Source organism: Lynx canadensis, chromosome F2 (genome assembly GCF_007474595.2).
Source record: "Lynx canadensis isolate LIC74 chromosome F2, mLynCan4.pri.v2, whole genome shotgun sequence".
In the NCBI taxonomy this organism is placed as follows: Eukaryota; Metazoa; Chordata; class Mammalia; order Carnivora; family Felidae; genus Lynx; species Lynx canadensis.
The window spans coordinates 31,459,271-31,475,601 of record NC_044320.2 but is presented as its reverse complement, the minus strand read 5'-3'; the positions used below and the strand labels follow the sequence as shown (position 1 = coordinate 31,475,601).

Here is a 16,331-nt window from a genome sequence, read left to right as displayed (position 1 = left end):
AAATAACAATCAGATTTTATGAAGGAGCACAATGAGACTTAAGGAGGTAAAAGCGCTTGAAGAGAAGACAAAATTGTCCTCTTTTCCCTCCATAAAATTGAGGGATTTTCCTACCAAAGGAGAGATGATAACATTTAGAAATAGTGTTACTTAAAAAAATTGTTTTAACATTTATTCATTTTTGAGAGACAGAGGGGGACAGAGCGCAAGTCGAGGAGGAGCAGAAAAAGAGGGAGACACAGAATCGGAAGCAGGCTCCAGGCTCAGAGCTGTCAGCACAGAGCCCGAGGCGGGGCTGGAACTCACAGACCGCGAGATCATGACCTGAGCCGAAGTCGGATGCTCAACTGAGTGAGCCACTCAGGAACCCTTGCATTACTTAAAAAAAAAAAAAAAAAAGTTAATGTTTATTTATTTCTGAGACAGAGACAGAGCATGAGTGGGGAAGGGGCAAAGAGAGAGGGAGACACACAATCCGAAGCAGCTTCAGGCTCTGAGCTGTCAGCACAGAGCCCGACGCGAGGCTCAAGCTCACAGACCGCGAGATCATGACCTGAGACGAAGTTGGACGCTCAACTGACCGAGCCACCCAGGCACCCCTAGAAATAGTGTTATTTGAAATTTGGAATTTAAATTCTCTTAAAAGTTTAAATTCTCGTAAGAACAAATAATAGTCATGCCTCATGCTAAGTTGGCTAAGACTCATCTTATGCTTTGTCCCCCGCTGGTTCTTTTTACTTTTCCCAGAGTTATACGTATGCTCATTCCATTTCCCAGCGGTTAGTGAAGTTAGGAAACACTCCTAAATTCTAACATCTGAGAGAAGAAGGGAGATCAACTGATAGGCCTGTGGTCACTGCATGTGTCAGTGCAAGTCCCAGAAACAGAGCTTGGATCTTTTGACTACCAGTCCCAGGTTCTACTACCATGTCCCCTGAGTAACCTGGTAAAAATAGAGGCTGGTGCAGTTGGCAAAATACATCAGTCATTGCTAGTGTTCATATTCCATTTTTCCATGTTTAATAGAGTAATAATTTAAACTCATGGATGTTTATGTTCTTTTGGTGAGTATATAATAGTATGTCAAGAATACCGGTATAGAAATGATTCTAGAATTTACATTATCCCCCCAATTAGAGAGAGTCCACATACACCAGATTATAAAATAAATAATATTTATTGACCATCATTATTCTTTATGAAGAGGAGGGCAAAACACTATTTTTAATAAAATCTTTTTTTTTAATTTGTGTAGCAAGATCTTCCATCCCTGAGAGATCCAACACTTACCAGGTCTAGAGCAGACATGGTCTAAATACAGTATGATATATCTGTAAATTACAGTCCCATGTCTTAAAGGAGTGAAATTCCCCACCTCTGTCTATGAATTTGAGGGTGAGCTGTAAAATCTCACCTGTTTGACCTCCTTTGTCTCCTTTTTGTTTCGGGGAAATGGTGGCTTAGGTTTCTCTGCAGAGAGAAAAGTCAGCTGATTCCTGGGTTTAGTTCCTTGCACTGCTGCCTGCCAGGTTTGCACCAGCAGACAAGTCAATGAGCCTCCTCCACCTCTCCTTTCTACATCTGCAACGTGGGGATCATGTTACTCTCCTTCCCCCCCCCACCCCGAGATTGTTGCAAAGATTAATGGCATGTGTATAAACATGGGCTTAAATTCTAGAATATTGGCAGTGAAAAGGACTTTTCCAAGGTGAATCTACCTCACCATATTTTCAGCTAAGAAAACTGAGATGCAGGAATGGTAAATGCTTTGCCCGAGATCATTTAGCCAGGGTCATAAATCTGAGCCTAGAAACCAAATATTTTGCTTGAGTGTACTTTGTTTTTATTTTTTCCACTTGATAAGCACAGCAGAACTGATATTCTCACGGGAGGAACATAAAGACCATGAGAGAATGAGCTGAAAGAGGAAGTAGCTTTTTTACACCAAGTAATATGACAGCAGATGAGAAAAGAAAAGAGGAAGGTACAAGGAAGAATATTTATTGGAGTGTTCATAGCATAAACATACATTAAAAAGTTAAAAACTTTTAATTACCTGATTTGTATTACATAGTTAAAATATCTTTTAAGGATATTTTTAAGTTAGCAAAAACACATTCCTTCCTTCCCCTGTTTCTGGTACGCTTCTAATTCTTGGACTTGGCAGGTCTTAACAATAAGCAGCAAATCCCTGCTGTATGCTGTGTTGCCACCTGTGCTGGCTGGGGGTAGAGGGGGCAGTGAGGATGTTCACGGGGCTAAACTGGGAAGAGTAGCTACTTGGATTAGATGAGGAGTACTGGTGAGACCCCTCACAAATGACTCTTCAGTGCTTTCCATTCTTAGAGGTTCAACTAGATTTCTAAGTCATCTTGCAGATACTCTCCTAAAGTATTTACATCCCCGTAAATTACTTCAGTGACAATAATTCTGTGTTTCTTCTCTCATCCTATCACCTGTCACCTTTCATAGAAAAGAGGTAAAAGAAAGTGTAACTGAGAGCTTAAAGCCCTTAGGAAAGAGCTCGCCTTGATGGGATTTGAGTAGTAGATTCCAAAGGACATTAAGTGCCAGCAGTCAAGAGAAGCTCGTTAAAAGTGTGTGTGTGTGTGTGTGTGTGTGTGTGTGTGTGTGTGTGATGTGTGTGTGCACACGCGTGCACGTGAGCGAGAGAAAGGAGAGATTCTAGAAACAGCCTTTGGCTACTTTGCTTTTTTGCTTAGAGCTATAGAGGTACCCACTTAAAATCCAACATGTGATATTACCCTTGGTTTCATGCTGTAGGACTTGATGTTGAGTGCTGTATCTCATAGGTGTTGGGGATAACAAGTCCAGTTACAGCTGAGGATTGGCAGCCACCATAGTCTACAACCATGGAAAGGTGACAGAGCTGGAAAATGAGAACCTAAATTCAAGTTCCTACTCGAAAGGAGGGGAAGTGCATCTGTCTGCAGGTCAAGGCCCCTGATGACAGTCACATAAAGCTGTGTTTTCCTCTTGTGGAAGAAATCTAGAAGTAGACAATCACTGGTATAAATCCAGGATGTCAGGTCACTAATTTTTCTCCACCCTTTCCTCATGGTTCTACAAAGCTATAGCTCTGGCCCTCACATCCATCTTTAAGACAGGAGGAAGGTAGGGACAGAAAGGAGTGGCACCTGTATCGGTGAAGCAGAAAGTTTCCCAGAAGCCTCTAGGAGAATTCAGTTCATGTCTCAGTGTCCAGAATTATGTCACAGGGCTATCTAGAAAAATAAAGTGAAAAAATATCTTTATTATTGCTAAGCATACTGTTATTTCAAATAGGATTAGGATGGAAGGGGGAAGAGTGGATACTAGGTAGTCAGCAGATCTTCCTACAATCACTAAGTAACGACATAACCTCAGAAAAGTTATTTATTTGCCCTGCCTGTAGCATTTTCTAATGTGTAAAATGGATATGAATATCATCTCTATCTTAACCCTCTGCCCTCCCCCCACTTCCCAGCAATTGATTAAGGGAAAATAAATGAGGGTTTTAGCAAATCAAAGGCTAAAAGCAGTACATAAATAAAAGGTAGTCTTACTAAGAAGGTAATAAAAAGGAAGGGGTTGTATGTATTAGAAGAAGAAAGGTAATGCACATTTCTGCTTCTCTAGTCATAAAGCAATAAATCAATTAAATAAGCATAAATAATAAGCATAAATTAACTAAATGTCCATGCTGGGCATTGTAAAATTATACCAATAGGTAATAAAAACTTAATTTTAAAATATACCAACTTTAGGGGCGCCTGAGTGTCTCAGTCGGTTAAGCGTCCAACTTTGGCTCAGGTCATGATCTCACAGTTCATGGGTTTGAGCCCCGCATCGGGCTCTGTGCTGACAGCCCAGAGCCTGGAGCCTGCTTCGGATTCTAGGTCTCCCTCTCTCTCTCTGCCCCTCCCCCACTCATGCTCTGTCTCTGTCTCTCAAAAATGAATAAACGTTAAAAAAATTTTTAAACATACCAACTTCAAATTATTCTCATGGTTCATAAGCTGTATGAACTCTTGCCATTTGGCTATAGTGCAACCCAAGTGTGGTCTCAGAGGATCTTGAAAGTAAACCAAATGATGGAACTCTCATTTTTTTTAAATTAAGATTATGACAACTTCAGACTTTTCTAGTGAAAAACATTTATCCTTTGTCAGGCTGACTGTGCTCTATGTTGAAATGTATTTTCCAGTGGATTAACGTATTAACATTTTTTTTTGTTTTGTTTCAAGAGCATTACTATGTAACCAAAATCAGAATTTAAGTCAAAACTCAGAGATCAGCTATCTAGTATCCTGAAGCCATCCATATAATAACTTTCTCTTATAAATCCAGATTCAGAAATAGCCAAGTAGTCTATCAATTAAACATATCAGGAGCAGCAGAACTCCAAAGCAACACTGCTAACTCATTGAAACAACCTGTTTCTTAAGAGCCAGGGTAGACATAAATTAGTAAGGCACTTAATTCATTGAAAGGTTTGAGACCGCTATGTAGAGGCATTCTTTTGTTTTTAACCTACTGAGCTGTTTTCTCTACTTCAGTAGCTATCATATGACTACGGAGCACTGTGAATAGAGGTAGGGACCAGCAGGCCTCTTGCTTATTACATGTGGAACACTGCTGCACCAATATTCAATAAATGCTTAGGACAGATAAATGGGAATTGCTGAAAACAATCTGTAGCATTACCTTCATAAAAAGATCATACCAGTTCCCTCTGGAGGATTTTCTTCTGGCTTTCTGCTGTCTGAAGTAGGACTTGACCTTAAGTGTGAAGCGTAGAAAAATACACCATGGGTTTAACAGAGCACAGAAGATGCTTCTGGATCAAGGGAAGTGGTTATCAGGCAGGGAAATCATTGGAGAAGGAGAAAATACTGACTAAATATCTCATGTACTAGTTCAATAATGAAAGGTAAGGCATATCAACAAGTGGAAGAGATGAGGGGTGGAAAGGAAAACTGGAAGACTGGAAATGTTTGCAGTTCGTTACACTGGAGTCTACAGGTACACAAGTACAACCTACAGTTTTGTACAGTGATGTTTGACAGCACTTCGTGAGGATGTTAACCAGCCGCTGTTTTTATGTGTACGGGTGGAATATGAAATTAAGAAGGCAGATTAAATGACTTCAGAAATATGCACCCTTGAATTGCCTATGCTTCTTATTTTAGATTTCTCTCTTAGTCTTGGGACACACACACACACACACACACACACACACGCACGCACGCATCTATCAAACTATCTTTGTGGCTTTAATTTTTTAAGTAGTTATAAATTGAATTGTAAAAGGTAGAATATTTTATGGATGTGACTCTAGATTAGGAGCATTCGGTGAACATGTAATATGCTTTCCTTGCATTCTGTTAGTATGTATTCATTTAACTCAGTCAACAAATAGTTATTGAATGGCTACTTTCTGTCAGTAATGACCTAGGTTGTGCCATAAGTGATCATAATCAGTCTACTAGGAAAGAATATATAAACATTCAGTGATTTTTAATGCAGATTTACTGGGGAACATATCACTGATTCAGTAATTTAATAGCCAACTGAAAAAGATTCCCTCAGCACAGCTTACATTCTCTGTTCTGAGAAAACTGCCATGTCTGCTATGTATTATGTATAATACTTCATACACGTCTATACCTGTCGTCTGGATACAGTGCCAAAAAAAAAAAAATCTAAATACAGATTGGGAAGACAGAGAGTTCTTAGGAGATTTAAATCTTGCAAATATTAAGAATAAAGAAAGATAGAACATAATCCATTTAGATCTACCCTTCAGATTTTAATAAAAGCTTTGGAGAGAAGAAGTCGTGTTCTTTATGTTTAATGTAGAAACACGTATCACCTTCAAGTGGTATCACATAAGTACATAGCGAGCTATGCCATCCGTTATTACAATGATTGATTACATAACACATTTTCTGTGCCTTTTACCTTTTTCTGAATGAATGGGAAAACTGCTATAGCCTAAAATATGACTATGGTTATGAAAGGCTACTTTGTTTCTGGGTAGTCTTATTCCATTTATTCCTTTTTATGTTTATCGTTTAAGTGCTAATTTCAGGTAAAATGCATTCAAATGTGTGGAAATAAAACAAGTTGTCAAATGAAATGCTCTATTATCTGGTAACAGGTTGTCCTTGTTAGGTAAAGCTTATTCTGTGCGATCTTTATTTGGGTTTAGGTGCCATATATAATACACACACACATACCCACACACACACACACTCACACACACACACACTCACACACACACACATGCTTATATACATATATATACATATGTATAATTATACGTAATATATATGTACATAATATGTATTATGTATGTATATATATGATATATATAATATAAGCTACAAAGGAAGAGGGCACTTTTTATACACCACTCTTATCATTTAAATTTTTGCTGCCTTTTGTTAAGTCAGATAACCTGTCATGACTTATATATATACATAACTTTTGTTAAATTATGTAACCTATCATATGATTTCCAGGTAAATCACTATGTTGCTTGCATCACAGACAAATATGTCATTCCCAAACACTGCATACTGGTAAAATCATGGTTATACCACTACTCTTCTCTTAACCATCTGACTATCTTGCAGATAACTCTTCAAAAGTAACTGGCTTTCAAATATTCCCTTCAGTTATTTTGCTTTGGCCCTAGCACTCTGCCAGTTCTACCTTTTTACCTTACTCTTCATATCATTAAACAAAGAGAATACATTTCTGAAATACATATATTCATAGTCTCATAGGAAAGACATCTGAGAAGATCAAGCTAAAAGGAAAAGAAAAAAGAGCAAAGTATAAAACAATATTCTACTCATGGCCCTGATTTATTTTTAGGCCCTGATCATCTGGCCAGCACTTTCTTGTTCTAAAAGGTGACTCTAAGTTACTCTGTGCTGATGGAATTTATTACAAAGAAAGGAATAACTTACAAGTCATGGCTTTAACTTACAAATGCAGATCTCATGGCCATATAAATCATGTGCTATATTCATATGGTCAGTCATAAAAAAATTCAGAAGCTACTGTGCTGTTTGGGATTGGACTCAAAGTATGAAGTTTAACTAGGAATTTACCCAAGGGATACAAGAGTGCTGATGCATAGGGGCACTTGTACCCCAATGTTTATAGCAGCGCTTTCAACAATAGCCAAATTATGGCAAGAGCCTAAATGTCCATCAACGGATGAATGGATAAAGAAGATGTGGTTCATATATATAATGGAATACTACTTGGCAATGAGGAAGAATGAAATCATGCCCCTTGTAGCAACGTGGATGGAACTGGAAGGTATTATGCTGAGTGAAATAAGTCAGTCAGAGAAGGACAGATATCATATGTTTTCACTCATATGTGGACCATGGGGGAAGGGAAGGGGAAAAAATAGTTACAAACAGAGAGGGAGGGAAGCAAACCATAAGAGACTTTTAAATACAGAGAACAAACTGAGGGTGGATGGGGGCGTGGGGGACAGGGTAAAGTGGGTGATGGGCATTGCGGAGGGCACTTGTTGGGATGAGCACTGGGTGTTGTATGGAAGCAATGATCCACAGGAATCTACCCGCAAAACCAAGAGCACACTTTACACACTGTATGTTAGCCAGTTTGACAATAAATTATATTAAAAACAACAACAACAACAAAGTAAGAAGTTTAATGTGAAGATTCTCTCCATATGTCCAAAGCTTATTAAAGAAAGAAGGAAATATAAGCTTGTCCCATGAGCTCAACTTCAGTAATCTCTTCAAGGTTTACTCTCCGACTAAACCCTAGTCTTGATACCAAAATACTTCTTTTTACTGATGGCACACAAAAAGGCTATATAATTTATATACAATTTACATGATGAACAACAGCCTCCCTTAGTTCTGCAATATCCACTTAAGATGGTTGGGTTGGAACCATTTCATATGCACAATTTTATTACCTAAAGTTCTCTGATGAACTACCAAGAACTAACACTCTTTGAAAGGTTTACTTGGATGAACTGGTATAAGATTAAAAAACAGTCTTATTTGTAGGCTATATAAGCCATGGTAATCTGAAAGAAAATTAAAACATGGTAAGCAAATTTTGTGAAAACTCATATGTTCCCTGTTAAAGTCCAGCCTCCTTTGTGCTATGCACTGCTCAAAATAAAGACCATAGCTAATTTATAAGAGAGCCTAAAGTGAACAAAGAGCTCAAAAGTTGGTTTTAGGACTTAGGAGAAAAATCCCAGGAACAAAATATCTTAATTTAAACTTAAAAAATGACGAAGTTAATAGCAATAATAGCTTGCATTTCTTGAATACATGCCAAGTGACATTTTTCACAGTTACTCTTTAATATAGATATTATTATAGTTTTAAGTTTATTTAATTTGAGAGAGAGAGAGAGAGGCGTAGAGAGAAAGGGAGAGAGAGAATCTCAGCACAGAGCCAGACATGGGGCTCTAACCCACAAATCACGAGATCATGACTGAGCTGAAACCAAGAGTCGATACTTAACCACCCAGGTGCCCCTATAATACAGATATCATTATACCCATTTTTAAAAAATATTTTAAAGTTTATTTATTTTTGAGAGAGAGATAGAGTGTGAGTGAGGGAGGGGCAGATCTAGAGGGAGACACAGAATCTGAAGCAGGCTCCAAGCTGTCAGCACAGAGCCTGACGCAGCGCTGGAACCCACAAACCATGAGATCATGACCCGAGCTGAAGTCGGATGCTTAACTGACTGAATCACTTAGGCATCCCTATTATACCCATTTTACAGATGAGAAAACTGAGGCTTGGAGGGAAGTAACTTGTCCAAGGTCATATAATTAGTAAGTGATAAATGCAGAAATTGAATCATAGAAATCTGACTCAGGAGCCACGTATTTAACACAACAGTCACCATAAAGTAGATGATATTCATACAGATTGAGTAGTTATTTGAATTACAGAACATAAGATATTCTTACCAAAAAGGTGAACTAATATTCAAGTTTTTAGAGCTAACATTATTTACAGAAAGTAAGGGTAATGGAAGAGGAACAAGTTAAATAATACCACAATTCAATATCACAAATAAACAAACACAGAAATCCAGACCATGAGACATAGCCAAGGATCACTGACCTGTTTCTGCAACAAGCCAATGGCATGGAAGAAAAAAACAAACAAAAAACAGTGGAGCCTTTGCTGTGATCTTGCTGCTCCAAGTATGACCCACTTTGATTCCAGCAACATTGCCACCACCTGGGAGATTATTAGATACGCAGTATCCCGGGTCTTTCCTAGACCCTACTGAATCTTAAGATCCCTAAGTGATGCATTTGCACATAGAATTTGAGAAGCACTGGTCTAGATGACTAGAGACTTAACCCATTGTAGTATATAGACCTTGTTTAGATCATGATTCAACAAGCCAATAGCAAAAAGACATTTATACCTATTGGGGAAACTGGATAGGGACTACATGATGGAATCTGCAAAGGAATGCATGCTAATTTCATTAGGTATGATAATGGCACCTAATAGTTAATGATGGGTGTCCAATATTTTTACGTTTAAAATGTAGACATGTATACTCTTGCATGTAGGGGTGAAATAATATATCTGGAATTCATTTTAAAATATTTTGGCAAGGAATATAGCAATAAGTGATACAAATATGGTAAAATCTTGAAAATTGTTGAACCTGTCATACTACTCTTCTGTCTACATTTTTGGCATTTTGGATTTTCTTTTCAGTGGTAGTAAATACATCACACTTCAGCCCATATAGAAAACTACAAACAGTGAAAGAGGCAAAATGGACCCTCAAATCCTCGCCCAAAAGATATATTTCAAAGTGTTTCCGTGTAAATTTGTATAAAGAACATTTTTTCATTGTTAAAAAATTCTAACATTCTAACATTGTCTATTAACTTCAAATATGTGAAGACCCACCATCGTTATCTGTTCTTTCTTTTATATTTTTTATTATATTTTTATTGAAGTATAATTAACATACAGTGTTACGTTAGTTTTAGGTGTACAGTATAATGATTCAGCATTTCTGTACATTTCTCAGTGCTCATTAAGATAAAAATACTCTTAATCCCATTTATCTATTTCACTCATCCACCCACTTTTCTCCCCTCTGGTAACCACCAGTTCTGTGTATTTACGAATCTGATTTTTTTTTTCCTGTGTGTTCATTTGTTTATTTTTTTTTAATTTTTTTTCAACGTTTTTTATTTATTTTTGGGACAGAGAGAGACAGAGCATGAACGGGGGAGGGGCAGAGAGAGAGGGAGACACAGACTCGGAAACAGGCTCCAGGCTCCGAGCCATCAGCCCAGAGCCCGACGCGGGGCTCGAACTCACAGACCGCGAGATCGTGACCTGGCTGAAGTCAGACACTTAACCGACTGCGCCACCCAGGCGCCCCTTGTTTTGTTTTTAAATTCCACATATGGGTGAAAGCATATACTATGTGTCTTTCTCTGACTTATTTCCCTTAGCATTATACCCTCTAGATCCATCTATGTTGTTGCAAATGGCAAGGTTTCAGTGTGTCTTGGGTGAGAAATATTCCATATATATTATAATTATTTTATAATTATTGTATAATTATTGTAAATAATACTATAACTTATACAGGGGTATGTACATCTTTTTGAATTAGTGGTTTCATTTTCTTTGGGTAGATACCCAGTAGTGGAATTACTCGATCATATAGTAATTCTATTTTTAATTTTTTGTGGAACCTCCATACTGTTTTCCACAGTGGCTGCACCAATTTGCATTTCCACCAACAGTACATAAGGGTTCATTTTCTCCACATCTTTGCTAGCACTTGTTATTTTTTGTGTTTTTGATTTAAGCCATTCTGATGGGTTTAAAGTGATATTGCACTGTGGTTTTAATTTGCATTTCCCTGATCGTGATGTTGAGCATCTTTTCATGTGTCTATTGGCCATCTGTATGTTTTCTTTGGAAAAAATGTCTTTTCAGGTCCTCTGCCCATTTTTAAATCAGACTGGGGTGTGTGTGTGTGTGTGTGTTTATGTGTTGAGTTGTATAGGCTCTTTATATATTTTTTGGATATTAACCCTTTATTGGATATATCATTTGCAAATCTTTTCTCTTATTCAAAGGGTTGCCTTTCTTCTATCTTCTTTTAGTGTTAGAATTTTTCATAATTTTTAATAAATACCAAAAGAAATGGGCTTTATGCTCTGGAAATTTTAGAAATAACTAAAAGAAGTTTCTTATAGTAAGAAGGGTTAATCATTTAATGGGGTCCCAGAGAAGCTTCCTCCAAAGTATTTTAAGAATAGGACAAATTCATTGGTCTGGGGGAAATTTTAGGTGGTCCTGGTAAGAGCCAGAAGACTTAAAAAATCCATCAAGCTCCTTTTCTCAAAAATGATTCTATGGTAGGTATTATACTTTGTGAATGCTTTGGACCATTGGTCTTAGATTTCATGCCTTAGTTGTATTTAAAAAGGAAAGAACATTTGATGATGCCTCTGTTCTAGCCCTGTATTTGCTCTGCTTGTGGCCCTCCTCTCTGGCAGTTCACTTTAATGGTTGACTGATAAAATGTTAAGCTATTTGCTCATCCAAATCAAGCATATAATAGAGTCCTGTACTGATCTCATTCTGTTGAGAGTCTATGCTTAAGTGCAGACTAAGGCCTTTTGATGTATGTGATCAATAGGAAACCCTTTAAACTGGTATGTATTTGTCATATAGAAAGGCATTCCTTTCAACATCATATAAACACTTTATGTACTTACCAACTGCAAAGCATATCATTTTTTTGTTTCTGGAAAAGGGAGCGAAAGAGAATTCCCCAAGCTATTAAAAAGAAAACCCAAGCACTTTTGCAGCTTATTAAGTGGCAGTATTTGTGGTAATATGTTTTATATTTTCTGGCTTCTTCCTATAGTAGCCTAAGAATGGTTCTCAAAGACTAAATAATAAACTCAGCCAACATCCCCAGATGTAGACATTATAGTGTTTACAGATGAACAACCGACGCCTGACTAGTTTAGGAGGTGCCTCGTGTTTATAGAGTGAGTCAGTGGACGAGCAAGAATTTGCCTTCAGAAACCTTCCCATTTTAACTACAAGTAGTTTGGTACTATACTTTGATCTGTTGGTTTAGGTTTTTATGGAATAACTGACAGCATCTAAGATTTTCCTCTAGACAAGTATGTATTAGGAGGAACAAATGAGTAACAGGGTAGTGGAGGGAATTTTGTTCTGACTCTGAATCAGAGACTTGCTGACCCTCAGGTGCTGCTCCTTAAACTTCTCTAATTTAGGTTATGCTCCCGGGAGGCTCCCTGTTTATAGGAAGCTGCATGGTTAGATGTGTGGGATTTTCAATTTTGTAGATATGCAAGTTGTTTCTTCTCCCTCTTCTTGTTAATAGATGCCCAGTTACCTAGTGTCTCTCTGTGTTTCCTCCACAGCAGCATCCTCTGCATAAAATTTTCTGTGTTGCTCATTAGCCCTCAGTCAGTACAAAACAAAACCTGGTAGTTAAAGCGTGATCGTTTGCCATTCCATAAACATGTTCTACACACTCTTCTACCCCTCAGCTTGTTTGTTCTGCTACAGCACAATGTTATGATCCTCCACTAGAGAACTGTAATTAGAATAATTTGTTGTTTCCCCTAACCATGCTGCTGCTGTTAAATTGTTTATTTTAAAATATGACAATATCTCAAAGATCTAGAATGTCCTTATGACTGTAGATGGATTTGAGAGGAAGCATGATGCAGTGTTTCATAATCCAAAGAATTAATAAAAATGGCAAAAATTTTATTTCCTTTTGTATTTTATTTTTAAAATTTTGTTAAACGTCTATTTATTTTTGAGAGAGCGCAAGCAGGGGAGGGGCAGAGAGAGGAGGACAGAGGATCCCAAGCAGGCTCTGCATTGACAGCAGTGAGTCCAATGTGGGGCTTGAACTCACAAACCACGAGATCATGATCTGAGCCGAAGTCGGACCCTCAACCGACTGAGCCACCCAGGTGCCCTTCCCTTTTGTATTCTAAAAGAATATTACTACAGCAAAAGAAAGAGCTTTAATGTATGCATTTGTACAGTGTGTATATCCCAAAGAGTTCTATCAGAGAAATAAGATAGTAAGAAGATACTATTTAGGATAAGTTCCCCCACCAAAAAAAAAAAAAAGGTGTAAAATCAAGACAGATGTAAAAATGAATACATTAAATATTGTATTTAACTCATTAATCAGTAAGGTGTTACTGATATCAGTAAGATGTTATAACCAGTTGAAAGGAGAATCCAGATAGACATATTAATAGATCAGGATTATTGAAATAAATATGCAGATTGAGGCACATTCTTCCACTGCTGGTAAAGAAAGCCAATTCAGTCTGTTGGACAGAATTCGCATAGACAAGAATGTCTTTGTTTATAGACAGGAATTATTTTGGAGTGCTGTCAGTTTTTACAATTTATAGAGTTATAAAGTAGCTTCCATGGAGCCAAAATCAGATAATCTAGCTGAGTTTACTCTAGACACTGAATAGTTTTACACTAAAACACAGTGTTGTGGTTTTTTCTCCCCCTTACAATACTCTTTCCCGAAGGGCACCATATTATCAGTGACTCCCTACTATCAACAGAAAGAAGTCCAAACTCATTAGGTAGACATTCACATTTTAACTTCAGCCTCTTTTCACTGTTTTCTGTTATCCAGTCTAGCACCCTTAAATCCTACTTTATGCAGCCTTAGTTAACTACTTATTCCCAAATTCTTCTAATCCTTCAAGTCTCTGATAAATTGTCACTTCCTCCAGAACCCATGTTGTACTTTATCTACCTTAAGTAGGAATTACTATACCTTCCTTGACACACTCATCACATTTTTCTGTAATTTTCTTGTAACTGTCTATGGGTTGTGATCTACAGTAGTTCTTAAACTTGACAGTACATCAATTACCTAGAGAACTAAAACACAGATTGCTGGGTGCCACCCACCCTTTCATTCAGTGGAGCTAAGGTTGAGCTTGAGAATTTGCAGTTCTTAAAAGATTCCATCCGGATGATGCTGATGCTGCTGGTCTACAGACTCTGTGAGAACTACCTGCTCAGAGGAACTGTGTAAAAATCCGTAGATAAGATTAATGAGACACAGGCCCAGCCTATTAGGAATTCATGATCTAGTGCAGGTGTCAAAAGTGGGCCCCCCAAAATATCACTGAAATCACTTTGGGTAAGACAGAGCTGAGTTAGTACTGAGGTAAGGAGAATACCACCTAAACAGTGCCTGGGAGGGTGGGCATAAATTGTTGGTATACTTGAGATTTTCAAGTTTGAGGCAGCTCTTTCAGTGTAACAACTTGATTAAGATTGGGTAATGATTATGATATATATGATAGTTTATGATATGATGGTTTAGAATTGGTAGAATAAGACGAGAGTTTGATGTAATCGGTTCAGAGAATTCTCGTGTGTGAACTATTGCCTGATGCTTCCTGTTGAAACTTGATGTCTCATTCAGGAAGTTTCTGGAATGCACTAGAAGACAGTAGCGAAGTCATATTAACGTAGACAGGCGTACTAATAGTTTCAGAGACAGAGAAACAAATTAAACAGACATATAAACAAATAATTAGTGTGGTAAGATAAATATAATTGAGATAGTCACAGAGCCCTTTGGGAGCAGGTATACAAAACTTTATAGCCTCCCTGCCATTTGTCACTGCCAGGGACTCTAAGATCTTGAGTGTCCTACTTTGGTTTATCTTTGGTAAATCAAAGAGTAAGCATTATATTTACGAAGGCAGTGTTCCTCCTTGCTTCTCTTTGTTTCTCTCACTATACCATTAACATAGACAGGCGGGATATGCATACTTACATATATCTATCTTATAGACACTCAATATCAAATTTTGGAGGGGTGCAAAGAATTCATATTTCTTAAATATCAACTATATGACACATGCATTGCAAGTGTGTGTGTGTATTTCAATTCACTGTATATTAGATTTGTGTAGTAATTATCTTTTTCCCCTTGCTGATGCAGATACTCCTTGTTGGGACCTTAAGGATATGTGGACGTCTGGATAAGGCTCTTTTTTTTATATAATCCAAGTCATGGTCTCTTCTTTTTTGGAGACATAAGTAGTGAGCGTTATGTCTTTCAAGCACAGGAATCCTCAATTTAAAAACAATAGAAATAAGTATATATATTTTAAAAGCCTGAAGAGCAAGAGATCTTTACTTTGCTAAATAAGCTCTAACCTTTGGTAGCATAAAATTGACAACTGTTACCTTGCAAATTAGTTCTTAGAAATACTCTAAAGTGAGTATATTAAAGTTACATCTGAGAAAAACAAATTAAATCTTTTGAAATTCAAATTCTGGCCCATGATTCAATGTTTAAACTCAAATTCCTGAAGAAACACTTAAAAACTCTTTGTACCAAATACACTCTATATTTGATCATAATACTTGAAAGAATACCCAACATACTTTTTACACATTCCAAACTCAAACAAGAAAATATGTATATGATAAAGCACATATACTTAGACTTATTCACAACAAGCTAATATGCATGTTTTATAAAATCATTTATAAATCATTTATAAAATTCATTTCAAGATTCTTTTGCTAAAGTTTTGAAAAAACATCTGCAAGGTAGTACAACTTTAGAAGTTACCAAAAACTTGCCATCATGCTAATGGCATTCGCAACATACAGATTTGCCAGCTAAAGAAGCATCATTCCATTAGCAATAGACCATTTTGCACGCAGCTCTCTTCTCCCTTGGCCATATGGGGTTTTATCACACCTTTCTTTGAGTCCCAGATTTCTCTGTGCTAATTGCAGCTAAGTCAAATTGGTACAAGGAGGACTTCAGAGCGTAGGGTGTCTTAACTAGGACCGCATAGATTTGGAAGCTGTGAGTGAAAATGTGAGGCTGAAAGAGAAAGCACAGAAAGAGATGTCAGGAAGTGGAAATAGATTGCCCCCACCTCTGTAATGAGATAAAGAGGTGCATGGTATCTCCATGCACAACTTACCAAAGTGCAAACGCAAAAGAATCTTACATGTCATTGTAGCGAGATACAGGATGAAATAACGCTTTCTGAAGACAGACCATAAACGTTGCCAGAGGCATGATGATGTGACGGGAGTGCTTAATCTTTCCCAACATCCACTAGATCTGGGCTTCTCAGCCTGGTCACTAGTGACATTTGAAGCTGGATGGTTCTCTGTTGTGGCAGCTGTCTTGAGCATTACAAGATCTTAAGCCGCATCAACCTACTAGTGGCCAGT

The 16,331-nt window shown here is 37.5% G+C and overlaps 1 protein-coding gene across 4 annotated transcripts in view; it reads left to right on the top strand.

Moving 5' to 3' along the window:
- Positions 1-16,331, top strand: part of OXR1 (oxidation resistance 1) — a 364,732-nt gene that overhangs the window by 257,526 nt on the left and 90,875 nt on the right. The window lies entirely within an intron of this gene.